Genomic DNA, 15,983 nt, shown 5'->3' on the forward strand with positions numbered 1-15,983 from the left:
AGTAACCAACAGCCTGTGAATGATAACTTTAACAGTCAGGTACATAGGCACTCATGAACTTTGTGTCATCTCAGATTTGTTTTGTTTCTGTGCATTCTCCTTCCTGGACTGCTTTGAGCATGCTCAAATATCCTGATAATCAGTCAGGTTATGTTTACAACAAGGTGATGGTGGTTTGGGCTAATGCAAGGCAGAGTCAAGAATCATAATCATTAAGTGGGTTGGTTCTGATTTAGAAGGTTTCCTGTTTTCAGAATCGTATATATTCAGAGTTGATTACCGAGTTGGTAATTGTATGGAGCTGTTGGTCATAATGATGATGATGATATAGGTCAAGCAGGTCTGACGTTTATTTTCTATCCATTACATTTGAAATGATAATATGGTTACCACTGTTATATAACAATCATATAAAGTGATTGTTTCTTAAGGCACATTCATCATCACCATCACCTCCTTGATCAGTGGAAGAAATCCAGTGTTTATGACCTATTGGGCATTCGAAAACCAAAATCGGCTGTACTGGTCTCTTTTGAAATAATTTTTATGATGATTGATGTGCAAAATTAAGGCCCAGAGTGGGTTATCTGGCTCAGGGGTGACATGTCTCATCTCATTCCTGTCAAATTAAATCCGTTTCTGGTCTCACATTTGTATAAACTTCCAATTCGGTCATTTCATGACGTTTTATATTTTCAAGGAGATGATATTTAAAGGAGAATTGAATGTTAGATGCTTGGTATCATCTGAATGTGTCCTCCATGAATTGTAATACCTTATTTAAACGACGACATTTCTTCCCTAAACAGAGCGTTTTGACTGTTGGATAAATGACAATATCGGTGCAAAATCCTCTTGTAATGATTGCTGCAAGGTTTCTTATAGCTTTGCCATGGTTAATGTGAGTGTCGTCATTGCTATGCCAATGCCAGCGTGTTCTTTTTGATGGGGTGGCATATGTATGGGTGATTAGAATTTGTTGCTTTGGTAGATGGTACCTGATAGTGACTAAGTTGGGAATATGAATAGCAGGGATGCGTTCACTACAAAAAAAAGTGCTGTGGTGAATTGGTGCTGTTATTTGAACGTTTAATCAGGAGGATACAGTATTGCTGTTCAATTCATTGTAAAGTATTGCTTTTAAAACTGATTTTTAATTTATTTTAATTCTGATGTCGTCCCCCCCCCATTCAACCCCCTTGTCCCTTGTAAGTTAATCATGACTATGTACAAAAAGCATTGGGAGAGAGTCACAGATTTAACATATTTGTATATTTTTTTTTTTGAGATTTCAGCAGATAAAATACTTGATGCATTTACTAGAGGCTTAGTAATGCGGTAAATAACAAATCACTGGGGCTTTTTTTTTCTTGTTTTCATTAATGAATTTGAGCAGCTAGTGGTTTAGGATAATGAAATGCACTAACTTGTTTAAAAAAAAATCTTATGTAATGTGAAATTATATTAGGAGCATAAGGTAATGATATTGATGTTGACAGGCTTGCAAAAATCTACAGAAAATAGCAAATTTCTCTTTAATGTTTGGGTTATTACTGTTAATTGATTTAGGGATTGGTGTGGCAAAGGGAATAATTATATAACAATGGATTGAAGTGAGACACTAAATTCTAGCTGTCTGCATAAAATGTCACAAAAAGAAAATAAATTATTTTGTTTTGGCCTTACTCTCGACTGGTTCATTTGCTGCATTTTTCCCACAATGTATGTTATTGAACTCTTTTGTGTTGCTTTTTGTCTGGTTAAGAAGAGATTTGTTGTCAGTAAAAAAACATTTACGGATCATTGATTTATTTTCCCTAAGAAAGAGTGTTTAACAAAGTATTTAAAATATAGGAAATTAAAGAGCGAGTTTATTCCTTTTTTCCATTTTATCACACACCACCACAGCCATATCACACTGTAGCCCAACACTTGATGCCCACTAAAGCTAAACCGGTACCTGTACCTGGATGGGAGACTTCCTGGGAAAACTAGGTTGCTGCTAGATGAGGTGTTAGTGAGGCCAGCAGGAGGTGCTAACCCTGAAGTCTTATCCAATTATAGTGATGGGGACATTATACTGTACTTCGGATGAGATGTTAAACCAAGGTCCTGACTCTGGTCATTTAAAAAAAAATCCTATGGCACTTCACGTAAAGAGTAGGGGTGTAACCCTGGTGTCCTGACCAGAATGCCTCCATTGGCCCTTATCAATCATGGTCTCCTAATAATCCCCATCCATTGAATTGGCTCTATCACTCTCTCCTCTCCACCTCTAGCTGGTGTGTGTTGAGTGCACTGGCGCCGTTGCATTGTCTAAGTGGATGCTGCACACTGGTGGCGAGAGACCGCCTGATATGATTCTAAAGCGCTTTGGATGTTCAATAGTATATAAGAAAAGTGCTATACAAATCTGTTCGTTCATTTCATGTCTGTAAGATATTGTTTGTCTTATTATAATTTAAGTCTCTTATGCGACACCAAGGCTGCATTTATTTTATTGAAAATGGTAAAAACAGTAATACTGTGGAATATTAATAACGTTTTTCTTATTTATATACATATGTTCCTGTGATATTAAAGCTGTTTTCCACAGCAATTATCCAATTTTTAGTGTAGTGGCACATGATCCATCAGAAATCATTTCAATATGCTGATACATACGCACGTATATGTATGCATAAATCAAGTGTAAAATTCATGTCCCAGTTACACTTAATGTTGTCAAATGTTCCTGGTTAAATAAACATTACATAATAAAAGAGAAACAAAATACGATTCTATTTTGTATTTCCACATGAAGAATGTAATGAATGTTCTATTCATTAAAGGGGTGGTAAAATGCTATGTTCACAAGAGTGTGTGTGTGAAGTTTTAGCACAAAATACCCCACAGATATTTTTATAAAGCAAATAAAGTTGTCACTTTTTGAGGATTTACGAAAACGCACCGTTTTGTGCCTGGCCCTTTAAATGTAAATGAGCTGATGCAGAGGGTGGGGTTTTAAGAGCTTGCGCGTGTTAGCAGCTGCGATTACCTCACGCAGACACAGAAACTGTTCTGTCTTTAATGTTAAACCTGAGTCAGACAAAGATGGAGAGACTCAAGAATAAGTGAGAATATGTAGAATGCAGGACGTCTCTGAAAGGTTAGTTGATGAATTTATGTTGCTGATGTGGAGTTAACTATCTTCAATTAGCGTATTCTGTCATGGTAATCTGAACTGTTGTGAGATGCACACAGAGGGACTTTCTATTGCATGTGAAGAGCCAGATGCTAAAGATTGAGCTGACTCACAAATGTACTGTTATACAACAACTTTTCCTCCTCTCAACATTTGACTGCGTGTTCCCGGGGGCGGGGTTTTTATTTTACATTTTAGGGTTGCTGATGTCACTAACCCCGGAGGAATGTCGTGTACCAGCCGTTAGTTGTAGTCCTTTTCTTTGAAAGCAAATATCTTGCTTTGTTTTGATCTTTGAGCGTTGTAACTTTGCATATGTAGTTATGCTCAAACAGCAACATTTCACACTAACTAAAGTTAGAAAAGTGAAATCATAATTTACCACCTCTTTAAAACCAAGTATAAATCTTAAGCTCGTTTTAAGCAGTTTTACCTTTATTCCAAAATAACTAAAGGCACAATTTGAACAATATTTTTTTACTCATGAACTGATGAACTTATTAACTTTTTATCTGTCCACTTATTCTTGTAACACTGTCCAACTATGCATGTATATATATAAATATATATATACTGTATATATGTAACATTAACTTTTTTGCGCACCATTCACTGTGGCTAGTGGTTTCCAAAATTAGTAGCCACTCAACAGTTTTACTGGCCACAACAGTGCAGTCGTTGGACGTTGTCTTTTATTTATTTAAACAACTCCTTAAGACGCAACTTCCACTGACTAGCACTGACAAATGCACTGACTAGTTAGCGCTGTCATGGGAAATCCCTTTAACTGTAAAAAGGACAAAGACATTGCTCAAATTATTATAAGAACATAATAATTACAATATATGGAAAAGTTGCACTCAAAACACATCAGCCAGGATGGAGACGAGGGAGCTGAGAAAAGCACTTAGAGGTAGGCTATAGCACAAATATTGGGCATAGCCAAATCAGCAGTTTGTAATGTCCTGTAAAAGAAAGGAAACCACTGCCGACTTCAGCAACTTTCAACGACCAGGTCGGCCAAGAAAAACAACAGCAGTTGATAACAGACAAATCACAAAAAAACTAAAATAACTGTCATTCAAATGATCAGCAACCTCCAAAAAGCTTGGGTGATGATGGTCTCACAATCTACTGTTCACAGGAGACTTCGACTGAAGAATTACATATACAGGGCAAAATTCAAACTTCTGATCAGCACCAAACTTAGAAAAAACAGATTAGAAAATTTTAAAAAGCATAGAGATGAGTTTTATGGACAAATGAGACAAAGATGAACCTTTATCAAAGTGACGGGAAAGCAAAATTGTGGAGAAAGAAAAACGAAACTGCAAATAATCCAAAGCGACTTCATCTGTAAAGTATGGTGGATGTAGTGTCATGTGCGTACAATACATGGCTTTATTTATTGGCAAAATTTATTCCAAAGTGTACAAGAAAATGCCACCAGGCTCAAGTGCTTTATATTGCAACAGCACAATGAGTATCAAAAATTCAATGAATTTATCATGGGAAAGAAATGGACCAAGTCATTCTCCAGATTTAAATCCAATTGAACATGCATTTCACCAGTTTAAGATGAAAACAGGAGACTAAAGAAACTCCCCAAAACAAGAAATGGACTGCATTAAAGGCTTGTCAACCCATCTCAAAGGATGAAACCAAGAATCTGGTGATGTTTGTGGGTCGCAGACTCACCGCTGTTAATACATGCAAAGGATTTGCAACTAAATTCTAACTTTTACATTGTTTAATTGTCCCAATACTTTTTTTTTTTGCCCATTGCTTACACACTAAAACTGAATGCTTAGACCAAAGCCTCAATACAATACCTAAACTTCTTGTAGCATACCTTAAACACAGTGTAACCATAGCTTAAACACATAGTCAACTTTGCACTGTTTGCAATTCTGTAACACACTTATTGCGAAACACTACACACGTTTTCTTACATTAGACACTTTGTTCAAAAACGAAATCACCTGTTATCATTTGGAAAACACTCTGTTCAAAATTACCAGAACAAAGGTCAAAGGTCAAAGGTCATCTGTTCAACATGACCAGAACAAAGGCAGGAGACACTGCTTTCAGTCAATTCACATTTTTATTTACTTTAGAAAAATAATAATAATTAAAAAAAAGACACTGAAGGTGACCCTCCTCACCAGAACTGACTGAACAGACAAAATAAATTATTTTATACTGAAAGGCCATTCAACCATTTGGTAATAATAGGGAATTTAAATAATATGTACACATACATAATACATAAACACACTTAAATGAAAATAATATTCAAAATACATTAACATTAATTATACAAGGAAAATAATAAACAATACATACCTACATATTATCAAAATAAACACAATAAAACAATGAAACAATAACCCCCAATAACTCACATTGGGAAATGGACTGTGCCTACACTACCCAGAATTCTTAGGGATGGCATAAAATGAGGAACAGGAAGGCCGCATTTCTTCTTAAACCCCCACCCCAGGAACCATGCTGCATGAACCCCGAAGGTAAGTTTTTGAAAATGAGGATATAGACTAATATTTATGTACATTCTAAATAAACAAAATAAAGAAATAAAACTCTTGGTGTCTTTTGTCATTAGTCTAATGTGCACCTTAGGCTAGAAAAAGTTACCAAACTCATATTTAACCAAACAATGAAAAACAAACATTTATACAACAAATTTAAACCAAACCAACAAGGCATACACCGCAATCAGGGGTAACTTATGACATTGTCACAAAAACTCATCTGGCAATTGTAGGCACTTACAAACATTAAAACACTTGCACAGTAAACAGAACACCAATCGGTCTGAGCCTTAGCACTACAAATAGGCCTCAGGTAAGCCATTTCGAGAACTTTGCAAGCATGGAGGCAATGAGAGTAAGGGTAAGAGGAGGACAAAGAGAGAGAGGACGAGGACCAGTGTGGAGACGTGTATCAGATGACTTCAGGGCTACTCTGGTGGAGTACGAGGGAGGCTGGGCAAAGAGTCCACCCTTACCTCAGTTGCTACACAGTAGCATCGATAATAAGGACATTCTGTCTGGAGAACAGATATATCTTCAAGTTTCGACTCCAGTCCAGACTGTACTTACTGTGTCACATGATTCTGTATCATATTACAGTATTACTGTACTAACTGTACTATACAAAAATGGGTAGTGCGACCTGTACTATACAAAAATGGGTTCTATTCCCGGTTCCACCTGACCAAGTGTCGAGGTGTCCATGAGCAAGACACCTAACCCCAGCTGCTCCCGACGAGCTGGATGGCGCCTTGCATGGCTGACACCGCCGCCGGTCTATGAATGGGTGAATGTGAGGCAACATTTAAAGCGCTTTGGTGGCCATTGGGTCTGTGAAAGCGCTATATAAATGTAGTCCATTTACCATTACCATATATGTAAAGGAATACCATTGTGATTGTGATGTTACAGTACTGTGTACAGTTTGAAAGTCAGTATGTGAAAAAGAACCTAACCGATGACATCGTGTGGTGGCATTTTCTACAGAATGGTTGGACGACCTCCTGAAGGTGGAAGGGAACGGCTCTTCTCTCAACAACAAGAGCTTGCCATCATTGAAATGGTGCTAGAAAATAATGCAATCCGACTTCGTGAGTTGCAACAACGCATAATTGCAAATAGAAATGTAATAATTTGACCTGCTTGTAGTTTTTGTCTATACTGACCCAACCCAGCCGCTACTTGTGTGAAAATATAGACATTGTAGTTACTAAATCTGTTTTCAGTAACACTATTCAAAATGTTCTGTTATAGACAGTTCTGGATTTTGATGCCGCCGAACAGCCACATGAGTTCATCTACGTGGATAAGACAGGCTTCAATCTGGCCAGAACCAGGCGTCTGGGCCGTCACATAGTTGGACAAAGAGCTGTTGTAAATGTCCCTGGGCAGCATGGGGGAAATATCACCTTGTGTGCTGCAATTAGTGTCCAAGGAGTCCTGCAATCTAGGTCCCCACAACACAGGACAGATCATTGCATTTCTAGATGCACTACATGCAGTTGTGCAGGACAGACCACAGCAGCCCAGGCTTGTTGTCATCTGGGATAATGTTAGTTTCCACCGGGCTGCTCTGGTTCAACAACCATAACCATTTCACACTTTTATACCTGCCCCCTCACAGCCCCTTTCTAAATGCAATCGAGAAATTCTTTTCAGCGTGGCGGTGTAAAGTATATAATCGGCACCACACGCCCGCATGACTCTTCTGCAATGGAACAGGCACGCAGAGACATTGAGGTGGGATCAATCCAAGAGTGGATTCGGCACACAAGGCGATATTTTCCCCGATGCCTAGCCCGCGAGGAAATCGCCTGTGTGATGTTGACGAGGTCTTGTGGCCAGATCTGAACAGAAGGCAGGATCCATAAGCCCCGCCCCCAAGCCACACACACAGACGTATATGTTTTTTCCAACAATAGCAATTTATCCAGTAATTGTTTTTTACTTTTGTTTTGTTGCTAAATTTGATGATTTGTAATTCTATTTTTCTTTATTTCTGTAATTTTTTTTGCTTTTTTTGTAAAAACTATTGTTTGATTACTGCAGAAATTCTACTTTTGAGTTTTACAGAAGTCTGAGAAAATGACAATAAAAATTGAAACACAAAGACTGCAGTGTTTTATACAAAGCCCATCAGTGTGTTGCTGATATGAAAGAGTAATTCAAATGATGCTTGTGTGTATGGTTTTGTTGCAGGAATTTCATTTTTAGAAAGGAGAGTTAAGTTTTCATTGCAGTGTTTCATTTTGGCATAGATGTGAGTTGTTAATTTCCAAGTGCTATATCTGATTGGCTTGTGTGTAGAGTTTTGACATAATGAGCCACATTCTGCAAGAAGTATGTAAGCAATAGGGAAAAACTTTAATAAAAGTGCAGTACTTAGTTGGTAAAACGTGTGGGTTTAAACAACCAGAAATAAAACGCGACATTGTGTACTTTTGCCTCATGTTCATCTTTTAATCGTATTTACAGTCTTGACTTCACAGCACAGCTGTACTGTCCAAATATTCATGGAGGGCAGTGTGTGTGAGTGTGTGTGTGTGTGTGTGTGTGTGTGTGTGTGTGTGTGTGTGTGTGTGAGATTCTATTATGTGAGGATGGAGCATAACCAGCATCAGTTTAAACATTTATTTTTTGGTGTTTTTGCCTTACACCCTTATAGGACAGTGTGTTGACAGGAAACAAGTAGGAGAGAGAGGGGGGACGGGATCAGGAAAAGGTCATGAACCTGGTCTTGATCAAAGCACAACAGTATTAAATGACAGTGCACAGCCCACAAGGCTATTGGTGCCAACTGGCTACCATCAGTTTTGTATGCTACCATTTTGTGTTGTCTTTGTGCATGGATCTTAACCAGCATCAGTTTGATAAATATTGTAACATCCTTGTGTAAGAAACCTGGGGGGAACAGAATACGACGGCACGCAATCCAGCTGTCGGAATCCGTTCCCCCACCCATATGATGAGAAAAGTTGATGTAGTGGCTTAAAAGATGCTGATTTTATTCTGTGTGAGGACGGAGCTTAACCAGCATCACTTTAAAGAATCATTTTTAGGCGTTTTTGCCTTTTATCTTGATAGGACCATGTGTAGACTGGAAACAAAGTAGGAGAGAGAGGAGGGACGGGATCATTAAAAGTTTGTCCATGGCATCCGTGAGAATAGAGCTCAACCAGCATCAGTTTAAAAATTCCTTTTTTGGCGTTTTTTCCTTTTATACTGATAGGGCAGTGTGTAGACAGGAAACAAAGTAGGAGAGAGAGAGGGGGGACCATGATCAGGAAAAGGTCATGAACCTGATCTGGATCTAGGGTCTGCCGAAGCGAGTCAGCGTTAAATGACAATGCACTGCCCACAAGGCCAGTGGCGCCATCTGGTTGCCATCCATTTTTTTAATATTAGAACCTCATTTTGTACATTCAAACTGACAGGGGCAGCTGTCAGAATCCGTACCCCCACCTATATGACGAGAGATGTTAATTTAGTGACTCAAAAGATGCTGATTATGCACTTTAAAAAAAGCTGGGTTGTTTCAACCCAATTTTGGGTCAAATATGGACAAACCCAAATGTTGGGTTAAAAATGTAATTAAAAAATGTAACCCAAAGGCTGGGTTTGTCCATATTTGACCTAAAATTGGGTTGAAACAACCCAGCATTTTTTAGAATGTAATGTAAATCATTAAGATCTTTATAACTGTGTAGCAGAAACTTACATAACATGCATATCAGTCGTCACTCTATATCTCTCAATAATGCCATAGTAAGATGATATTTAAAAGCTTTAGTTTTATGATCAAAGCTCTGTAGTTTTGTGGTTTGCAATACAATGATGATTGAGAGATGAACAAATAAACCTGATGATCATATTTGATACTCATGTTTGAACGTGGTAAAAAAAAGAAAAAAGATAATCGAGTAAAACTAAGTTGCTTCAGTCCTGAAAGTGTTCATCTTGAAATATTACTAACAATATTAATTTATTGTTATGTTTACTTAATAAAAGCAGTAACACTCTAAAGAATGCTGGGTTGTTTCAACCCAAAAAGGGTCAAATATGGACAAAGCCAAACTTTGGGTTAAAAATGTAATTAAAAAATGTAACCCAACAACTGGGTTTGTCCATATATTTGACCCAAAATTGGGTTGAAACAACCCAGCATTTTTTTAGAGAGTATCCTCTTTGTGCATGAAACTTAACCTGCATCAGTTTGATACATATTGGAATATCCTTTTGTAAGAAATTTCGGTGGAACAAAATCCGACGGCAAGCAATCCAGCTGTTGGAATCCGTTCCCCCACCCATATCATGAGAGAAGTTGATGTAGTGGCTTAAAATATGCTATGTAACAATTTAAAGAATGCATATTTTATTTTGTGTGCTGATGGAACTTACCTGGCACCAGTCTAAAGAAATATATCTAGGAGTTTTTTACTTTTATTATGATAGGAAAATATGGGATAAAAAAAAGTCCACGAGCCGGGACTTGAACTTTAGTCACCTAAAAATCACCAGTTCTATATGTCAGTGAATTGACCACTAGGCTGTGGGGTCCTAAAAATGACCTATACTTTGATAGATATTAGAAGATCCTCCTTGTGTAAAAAATACAGGGGAACGGATTCCGACGGCTGTTTCTTTGCCGTCGGATTCTGTTCCCCCTGTAAAAAAAACATCTGTCGGAATCCATTTCCCCCACTCCCATTATTAGAGGTGTTGATGTAGTGGCCTAAAAAATGCTTATTTTATTTTGTATGGGGATGGCGCTTACCTGGCACCAGTCTATAGAAATATATTTTGGAGTTTTTTACTTTTATTATAATAGGAAAATATGGGATTAAAAAAAGCCCACGAGCCGGGACTTGAACTTGTCACAAAAAATTCACTAACTGTATATGTCAGTGAATTGACCACTAGGCTGGGTTGGATTCTGTTCCCCCTGTAAAAAAAAACAGCTGTCGGAATCCGTTCCCCCAATCCCATTATTAGGGGTGTTGGTGTAATGGGTTAAAAAAAGGCTGACTGTGTTTCGTGTTTGGATGGAGTTTACATTTAAGCATTTGGCAGATTTTTGATACAGAGAGATGTAGATTGAATTTCATGGTAGACATTTTGTATTCTTGTCAGATTTCGCAGTGAATTGACCACTAGGCTGTTGGGCCCTAAGAATTATATTCCTAAAATATATTTATTATGATAGGAAAATATGGGATTAAAAAAAGCCCACGAGCCGGGACTTGAACTTGTGTCACCTAAAAATCACCAACTCTATATGTCAGTGACTTGACCACTAGACTATGGGGTTCTAATGATTGGCAGCACTCTGATAGATATTAGAAGATCCTCCTTGTGTATAAAATACAGGGGGAACGGATTTCGACGGCTGTTTTTTTGCCGTCGGATTCTGTTCCCCCTGTAAAAAAAAGAGCTGTCGGAATCCATTCCCCCACTCCCATTATGAGAGGTGTTTATGTAGTGGCTTAAAAAAATCATATTTTATTTTGTGTGGGGATGAAGGTTACCTGGCACCAGTCTAAAGAAATATATTTAGGAGTTTTTGCCTTTTATTATGATAGGAAAATATGGGATTAAAAAAAGTCCACGAGCCGGGACTTGAACTTGTGTCACCTAATAATCACCAACTCTATATGTCAGTGACTTGACCACTAGGCTATAGGGTTCTAATGATTGGCAGCACTCTGATAGATATTAGAAGATCCTCCTTGTGGTAAAAATACAGGGGGAACGGATTCCGACGGCTGTTTTTTTGCCGTCGGATTCTGTTCCCCCTATAAAAAAAAACATCTGTCGGAATCCGTTCCCCCACTCCCATTATTAGAGGTGTTGATGTAGTGGCCTAAAAAATGCTTATTTTATTTTGTGTGGGGATGAAGCTTACCTGGGACCAGTCTAAATAAATATATTTAGGAGTTTTTTACTTTTATTATAATAGGAAAATATGGGATTAAACAAAGCCCACGAGCCGGGACTTGAACTTGTGTCACCTAAAAATCGCCAACTCTATATGTCAGTGAATTGACCACTAAGCTATGGGGCTCTAATGATTAGCAGCACTTTGATGGATATTAGAAGATCCTCCTTGTGGTAAAAATACAGGGGGAACGGATTCCGACGGCTGTTTTTTTGCTGTCGGATTCTGTTCCCCCTGTAAAAAAAAGAGCTGTCGGAATCCGTTCCCCCACTCCCATTATTAGAGGTGTTGATGTAGTGGCTTAAAAAATGCATATTTTATTTTGTGTGCTGATAGAGCTGACCTGGCACCAGTCTAAAGAAATATATTTAAGAGTTTTTGCTTTTTATTAGAAAATATGGGATTAAAAAAAGTCCACGAGCCGGGACTTGATCCTGCGTCACCTTAAAATCACCAGTTCTATATGTCAGTGACTTGACCACTAGGCTATGGGGTTCTAATGAGTGGGAGCACTCTGATAGATATTAGAAGATTCTTCTTGTGGTAAAAATACAGGGGGAACGGATTCCGACGGCTGTTTTTTTGCTGTCGGATTCTGTTCCCCCTGTAAAAAAAAACAGCTGTCGGAATACGTTCCCCCAATCCCATTATTAGAGGTGTTGATGTAGTGGCCTAAAAAATGCTTATTTTATTTTGTGTGGGGATGAAGCTTACCTGGGACCAGTCTAAAGAAATATATTTAGGAGTTTTTTACTTTTATTATGATAGGAAAATATGGGATTAAAAAAAGCCCACGAGCCGGGACTTGAACTTGTGTCACCTAAAATTCGCCAACTCTATATGTCAGGGAATTGACCACTAAGCTATGGGGTTCTAATGATTCGCAGCACTTTGATGGATATTAGAAGATCCTCCTTGTGATAAAAATACAGGGGGAACGGATTCCGACGGCTGTTTTTTTGCTGTCGGATTCTGTTCCCCCTGTAAAAAAAAGAACTGTCGGAATCCGTTCCCCCACTCCCATTATTAGAGGTGTTGATGTAGAGGCCTAAAAAATGCATATTTTATTTTGTGTGCTGATATAGCTGACCTGGCACCAGTCTAAAGAAATATATTTAAGAGTTTTTGCCTTTTATTATGATAAGAAAATATGGGATTAAAAAAAGTCCACGAGCCGGGACTTGAACTTGTGTCACCTAAAAATCACCAACTCTATATGTCAGTGACTTGACCACTAGACTATGGGGTCCTAATGATTGAATGCACTCTGATAGATATTAGAAGATCCTCCATGTGTAAAAAATACAGGGGGAACGGATTTCGACGGCTGTTTTTTTGCCGTCGGATTCTGTTCCCCCTGTAAAAAAAAGAGCTGTCGGAATCCGTTCCCCCACTCCCATTATGATAGGTTTTGATGTAGTGGCTTAAAAATGCATATTTTATTGTGTGTGCTGATAGGGCTGACCTGGCACCAGTCTAAAGAAATATATTTAAGAGTTTTTGCCTTTTATTATGATAAGAAAATATGGGATTAAAAAAAGTCCACGAGCCGGGACTTGAACTTGTGTCACCTAAAAATCACCAATTCTATATGTCAGTGACTTGACCACTAGGCTATGGGGTTCTAATGATTTTCATCACTCTGATAGATATTAGAAGATCCTCCTTGTGGTAAAAAATACAGGGGGAACGGATTCCGACGGCTGTTTTTTTGCCGTCGGATTCTGTTCCCCCTGTAAAAAAAAGAGCTGTCGGAATCCGTTCCCCCACTCCCATTATTAGAGGTGTTGATGTAGAGGCCTAAAAAATGCATATTTTATTTTGTGTGCTGATAGAGCTGACCTGGCACCAGTCTAAAGAAATATATTTAAGAGTTTTTGCCTTTTATTATGATAAGAAAATATGGGATTAAAAAAAGTCTACAAGCCGGGACTTGATCTTGTGTCACCTTAAAATCACCAGTTCTATATGTCAGTGAATTGACCACTAGGTTATGGGGTTCTAATGAGTGGGAGCACTCTGATAGATATTAGAAGATCCTTCTTGTGGTAAAAATACAGGGGGAACGGATTCCGACGGCTGTTTTTTTGTTGTCGGATTCTGTTCCCCCTGTAAAAAAAAACAGCTGTCGGAATACGTTCCCCCAATCCCATTATTAGAGGTGTTGATGTAGTGGCCTAAAAAATGCTTATTTTATTTTGTGTGGGGATGAAGCTTACCTGGGACCAGTCTAAAGAAATATATTTAGGAGTTTTTTACTTTTATTATGATAGGAAAATATGGGATTAAAAAAAGCCCACGAGCCGGGACTTGAACTTGTGTCACCTAAAAATCGCCAACTCTATATGTCAGTGAATTGACCACTAAGCTATGGGGTTCTAATGATTAGCAGCACTTTGATGGATATTAGAAGATCCTCCTTATGATAAAAATACAGGGGGAACGGATTCCGACGGCTGTTTTTTTGCCGTCGGATTCTGTTCCCCCTGTAAAAAAAAGAGCTGTCGGAATCCGTTCCCCCACTCCCATTATTAGAGGTGTTGATGTAGAGGCCTAAAAAATGCATATTTTATTTTGTGTGCTGATAGAGCTGACCTGGCACCAGTCTAAAGAAATATATTTAAGAGTTTTTGCCTTTTATTATGATAAGAAAATATGGGATTAAAAAGAGTCCACGAGCCGGGACTTGAACTTGTGTCACCTAAAAATCACCAACTCTATATGTCAGTGACTTGACCACTAGACTATGGGGTTCTAATGATTGAAAGCACTCTGATAGATATTAGAAGATCCTCCTTGTGTAAAAAATACAGGGGGAACGGATTTCGACGGCTGTTTTTTTGCCGTCGGATTTTGTTCCCCCTGTAAAAAAAAGAGCTGTCGGAATCCGTTCCCCCACTCCCATTATGATAGGTGTTGATGTAGTGGCTTAAAAAATGCATATTTTATTTTGTGTGCTGATAGAGCTGACCTGGCACCAGTCTAAAGAAATATATTTAAGAGTTTTTGCCTTTTATTATATTAAGAAAATATGGGATTAAAAAAAGTCCACGAGCCGGGACTTGATCCTGCGTCACCTTAAAATCACCAGTTCTATATGTCAGTGACTTGACCACTAGGCTATGGGGTTCCAATGAGTGCGAGCACTTTGATGGATATTAGAAGATCCTCCTTGTGATAAAAATACAGGGGGAACGGATTCCGACGGCTGTTTTTTTGCTGTCGGATTCTGTTCCCCCTGTAAAAAAAAACAGCTGTCGGAATACGTTCCCCCAATCCCATTATTAGAGGTGTTGATGTAGTGGCCTAAAAAATGCTTATTTTATTTTGTGTGGGGATGAAGCTTACCTGGGACCAGTCTAAAGAAATATATTTAGGAGTTTTTTACTTTTATTATGATAGGAAAATATGGGATTAAAAAAAGCCCACGAGCCGGGACTTGAACTTGTGTCATCTAAAAATCGCCAACTCTATATGTCAGTGAATTGACCACTAAGCTATGGGGTTCTAATGATTAGCAGCACTTTGATGGATATCAGAAGATCCTCCTTGTGATAAAAATACAGGGGGAACGGATTCCGACGGCTGTTTTTTTGCCGTCGGATTCTGTTCCCCCTGTAAAAAAAAGAGCTGTCGGAATCCGTTCCCCCAATCCCATTATTAGAGGTGTTGATGTAGAGGCCTAAACAATGCATATTTTATTTTGTGTGCTGATAGAGCTGACCTGGCACCAGTCTAAAGAAATATATTTAAGAGTTTTTTCCTTTTATTATGATGAGAAAATATGGGATTAAAAAAAGTCCACGAGCCGGGACTTGAACTTGTGTCACCTAAAAATCACCAACTCTATATGTCAGTGACTTGACCACTAGACTATGGGGTTCTAATGATTTACAGCACTCTGATAGATATTAGAAGATCCTCCTTGTGTAAAAAATACAGGGGGAACGGATTTCGACGGCTGTTTTTTTGCCGTCGGATTCTGTTCCCCCTGTAAAAAAAAGAGCTGTCGGAATCCGTTCCCCCACTCCCATTATTAGAGGTGTTGATGTAGTGGCTTAAAAAATGCATATTTTATTTTGTGTGCTGATAGAGCTGACCTGGCACCAGTCTAAAGAAATATATTTAAGAGTTTTTGCCTTTTATTATGATAAGAAAATATGGGATTAAAAAAAGTCCACGAGCCGGGACTTGAACTTGTGTCACCTAAAAATCACCAACTCTATATGTCAGTGACCTGACCACTAGACTATGGGGTTCTAATGATTGAAAGCACTCTGATAGATATTAGAAGATCCTCCTTGTGATAAAA

The sequence above is a fragment of the Phoxinus phoxinus genome, assembly GCF_949152265.1.
Source record: "Phoxinus phoxinus genome assembly, chromosome: 18".
Lineage (NCBI taxonomy): Eukaryota > Metazoa > Chordata > Actinopteri > Cypriniformes > Leuciscidae > Phoxinus > Phoxinus phoxinus.